Here is a 4,965-nt window from a genome sequence, read left to right as displayed (position 1 = left end):
ACAATCACATATACATACAGATAGTAGAAAATTTTATAATAATAATTGACAGTTCTTATAATAGCGCATAACACAAAGAGATAATGTCCCTATGCGCTCATAATATATTTATTACAGTCATATTTTGTACACTGTGCCTGTGATTTTTCCGAGGAGCTCTAAAGAGGAATTCCACCTAAAAAATAAATAAACTTCAAAAGAAAGAGAAAAATATTCCCTACAGAAATGACAAAAATAGGATAAGAAATAAGGAAGACAATTTCACATTTTTTCAGAAAACATTTCTTGACCAGTCTTTATGAATATTCAAATGAGCCAGTTGATGATGTCATACCCTCACAATTTTTCATGTACGTTATGTATGACATTCGGGAAATTTGGTTTTTTTTTTAGCGAATACAAGCAAAAGCATGTTCTCAAACCCAAATATATCAGAGTTAACATTTTTATATTTATACATCTGAAATATGAGATTTTTGTCATTTCTGTAATGAATTAGAAGTTTTGAGATCATGACATCGTCAGCTTGCTGGTCAAGGGCTGGTCAAGAAATGTTTTCCAAAATTATCTTCCTTATTTCTTATCCGATTTTGGTCATTTTTGTATCGTTCTGTAGGGAATATTTGCTCTTTCTTTTAAAGTTTTTTTTTAATTTTTGGTCGTGGATTTCCTCTTTAACACCTTACAGCCCACAACCTATAAACGCCTGTAGGGCATAATGTAAAAACTAGTTCACAATGAGAATATTTTATTTAATTGCAAAGGAGAATTGCAAATATCTTCAATGTGATTGTGCTGTGTGTATCATATAATATGTATATTTAGAGAGGCAGACAGTAGATATGGATTGACAGCAACGTACATTCATACATACATACATACATACATACATACATGTACATACATAGATGGATAGATATAAATGTATAGATAGACAGATTAGATGGGTACTACAATATAGATAGATAGATAGATAGATAGATATAGATAAGATAGACTGATAGCTAGCTAGCTAGATACAACAGATATAGATATACATAAGATAGACTGATAGCTAGCTAGATAGATAAAATACATACATACGTACATACATATACATACATACATACATTCATTCATTCATACGTACGTGGATTGGTAGAGATAGATAGATAGAGAAAGAAATAAATAAAGGACAGACAAACGGACAGAGACGCGGGGGGGGGGGGGGGGGGGTGGTGGGATATTTCCGTTGTTTCAGCCGCGGCGCCATCTCTTGAGGCGCCAATACGCCATACCTTGGTATACAGCAATCGGCATGTGACCTGACCGACGCCCAAACATAGTCAGACAACCCAGATGTGACCTGCGGATTATGCAAGACAGCGGCTCTCGATCCTCCCGAACCTACGGGGTCGGTTCGTTTTCTTTGATAAGCCCTGTCATCTCCTCCTAACATAATTATGTTCTGGATCTAGGAGTCAGCTCGGCTTTCTTGAGGTACCCAATTCGCTCGGTAACAGCGAAATAACTCGATTACAAGGTCTAAACCTTAAAATCATTAACGGCGTGAGTCGCGCGGCTATTCTTGGACGGGGCGAGCCTGGCGAGGCTGCCTTTCGTTTTTTGACAGGGCGCTAAATTTAGCGGCAGGAAGGAACATATTTAGAATGTCCAATATCCGACATGTTGAGGGAAAAATTAAGGGAAAGGAGGATGAGAATGAGTGATATAGAGAGGCAGAAAAGTTGAAGGGAAAAGGGAAGAGTTTACAGGTCGTAGAGCCTCTATCTTTGTTTCTGCTAAGTGATTTGAGAGTCCTAAAAATGTTGCCAAGGAAAAAGGTACCAGTAGCGTCCTGCAGGAATTCCAACCTCAGTGGTCTTACACAACTGTATATCATCTGTATGCTAGGCTCCAATTTACAACAACACACATTTACCACCACCCAACAGTGCAAAGATGATTAAAGTAAATGCATGATCAAGCATCACAAATGAAATGGACATAATGATGGATTGGATTTAATCACCTACAGCATCTTAAGTCAACCGCTTTCTGCAAAGTGTTTACTTCAAGGTTAAAGATTTTCTCAACATTAGCAGAGGGTGCCCTTGTCTGAGGTGTGCCAACAGGTTTGAGACCCAAATTATTTCTCGTGAAAGAAATGCACTAAAAGCTTTGTGCTGTTACAACTGCAGACTTTCTCCCATCAGGCAGAGAAGTTTGTTTGTTTTTTCTTCTTTTTTTTGTTTTATATTCCACATTTCATATCATTTTACAATCCATTAAAGTGAGAATCACAGCACGAAGTATAGTCAATTTGAGGTGGAAACAAATAGATATAAATGTTTAAGCAAAATGATAAGAATAACATCATATGTGAGGAACCTACTAAAATCAGAAGAGTGTACAATGTAGGCTTCTAAAGAGTGAGCTCCTGACGAAAAAAAAAAATGGCGAAATACAAGAGAAACAGAATGTCGATAATGTAATAAAGTTATGTATTGTATTAAGAAGTTACGTATTGCACTAAGTTGGTAGACCGTCTCCATCCCACCTACCTGCACCATTAACCACCATGACTGAAACTATGTTGACCCTAATTCCACTGTAAGTTTCTTCTGCTTTCTTAAAGTCTACCATGACATGATACATTAATTTTAGCCCTCTTGAAAACGAAAAAATGGAGGAGTGCTCAATGGTTTTCTCATCTTAAAACAGTGCTTGATGAAAGGAAACTAGATTGCTTATACATTCCGTGTTCTTTGACGTTCTCTTTCCGCATGATAAGGAAATCTTATTTCTCCTCCAGCTTCGCATCTTCTACCTTTTCTCTTTAAATTAATGCCTCGTCATACTACTATGAACTTTTTTTTTCAACGGAATATTTGTGTCTACGAAATTGGGAGATTTATGTGGTATGGTTATCATTGGAATACAATAATTGGAAAACTCTGTGAGCGCATGTTCCATAGACAAAACTTTCGATGTCTTCCTAGAAATCTATTAAAGTACCTTTCTCGTTAGAGGCGAGTAGCCGCGAGTGACACGTGAACACGTCTATACATTATGAACGAATTAGACAAAAATGACGTGTTGAACCAAAAAAAAAAAAACAGACAGAGAAATAAGATTATAGAGGATGATATTCCTCGATTAAAGATAAAGTATACTACACGTCACTCCTGAAGAACATAAAGTCAATTACTTCCATCAATCATAATTGTTATACCTTCATTGTTTGCTTCCCGTAAATCAAAAAGGTTGACTCGCCACAAAACTTCCAGATGTTTAACTATTTGACAGGGAAAAGAAACTCGCCGCAAATCAATCGCAGGCTTACCACTGATCTAATTTCTGCACCTCACGAGTTGGCATTACCCCTTGACAGTCACCATTAATATCGCTCCCTTCTTTGGACAGACAATCCTGCCCAATTACTCGGTTCATTGTCACGGCGATCTGTTGATTAGGAACGACCCTGTGGTCTGCACACCAAGCTTCCTGTCTAAATTAGGCCCCTTTCAGACGGTGAAAACAAAGTCACATCTCATGTGATGGGAGGAATGCCGTTGCCTTGGTGTAACCCTTTCATCGTGTGCCTGTGTCTGTGTATATATGCATTATTGCCTTATGAATTTTAAAAGTCATAACCATGACTATCATTCTTAAATACGGAGTAACAGATTGGAACACTTACTGCACCTCTTATGTTGATAATCTATAGCATACGTTTATTAATTTCTTCCTCAATTCATGGTGTATATATGATATTTCGACGTATTGAGAATATGTAATTTTATTTTCATATTATTTGTTCTTTATTTGTGAATTATCACTCTTTGTTGAAAATGAAATAAACGAAACGAAACGAAGACAGTAGAATTTCTGAAGTAGGGCTTTACGAGTAATTAGTACCTTATCTTTCTTGCATAGGGAAATCGACTTAAAAACAAACAAACAAAAAAGCAATATCGATTCTCACCAGAGGTCAGTAAACTTCAGTCAAATGAACACATCTGGTCGTCTGGGTTAGTCAGTACTTCCTTACTGCATTGGTTTGAGATGAAATATTTTTCAAATACAGGAGATGACATGACCACACTCATTGTGATAATGGGGTTTAGTAATCTTGGTTTTCTGTTTGATTGTTTTTCAATTAAATATTGCTATCAAAGAAAAGCGGATGTCGAATTAAGTGGGTTTGAAGTCAATGAGTATTTAGCGGTTACTTGGTGTTTAGTGACAAGGTCGTGATGATTTCTTCTGAGATATCGCATCATCATACTGTATTTTGTCAAAATATTCGTATCTGACGGCAAAGAGCTCAAGACTAATTGTCGAATAGATAGAATATATATCCCAGAATCCAAATTATACCAGTAATATGTTTTTATATTCTTTGTATATGCTACAGACTCCTTGACGCTCATACAGTATAGTGATAATAATGCTTGCCATTGATTTGAAACGGATTCGTTTGTTGCGTCGATATCAAGTCACTCTTAAAATGTGGTTCTATCACCCCATAATGTTTACAATTATCCTTTCTGTCTCCAGTCCTGTTCATAACCTCCTCCTCCCCTCCCCAATATACCTCCGTGACTCATCACCGACCATGAAACCATACTTTTATGAAATCACCAGCACCAACAGCTTAAGTAAGGGTCTCTGAGTTATTATTGTCGCCATGACAACGAGTACACTTTTTGCTTCTACCGTCTGGGTTAGATTACTCAAAAATAGTCATACTCTTTTCATCTGCAAGCGCGCCCCTTTGTGCTAAATTTAGTGTAAAGATCTCTAGTGGTCCTCGGCAGGGCAACTTTAGCTGTGTCTTTCTATCGGTTTGAGTGTGTGCGTATGCACGTGTTCGCGTGGTTGTGTATCCGCGCGCGTGCACGTGCGGGGCAGGGGAGGGGAGTGGGGAGCGATTAGGGGCGGGGGAGGGGTAAGATCTTGATCTAGAGGTCAGAATACGAA

This window comes from Diadema antillarum, unplaced genomic scaffold (genome assembly GCF_040938485.1).
Source record: "Diadema antillarum isolate AM-2024a unplaced genomic scaffold, OU_Dant_1.0 seq00000752_RagTag, whole genome shotgun sequence".
Classification (NCBI taxonomy): Eukaryota; Metazoa; Echinodermata; class Echinoidea; order Diadematoida; family Diadematidae; genus Diadema; species Diadema antillarum.
The sequence above is the reverse complement of the archived record's forward strand: the minus strand, read 5'-3'. Positions refer to the sequence as shown.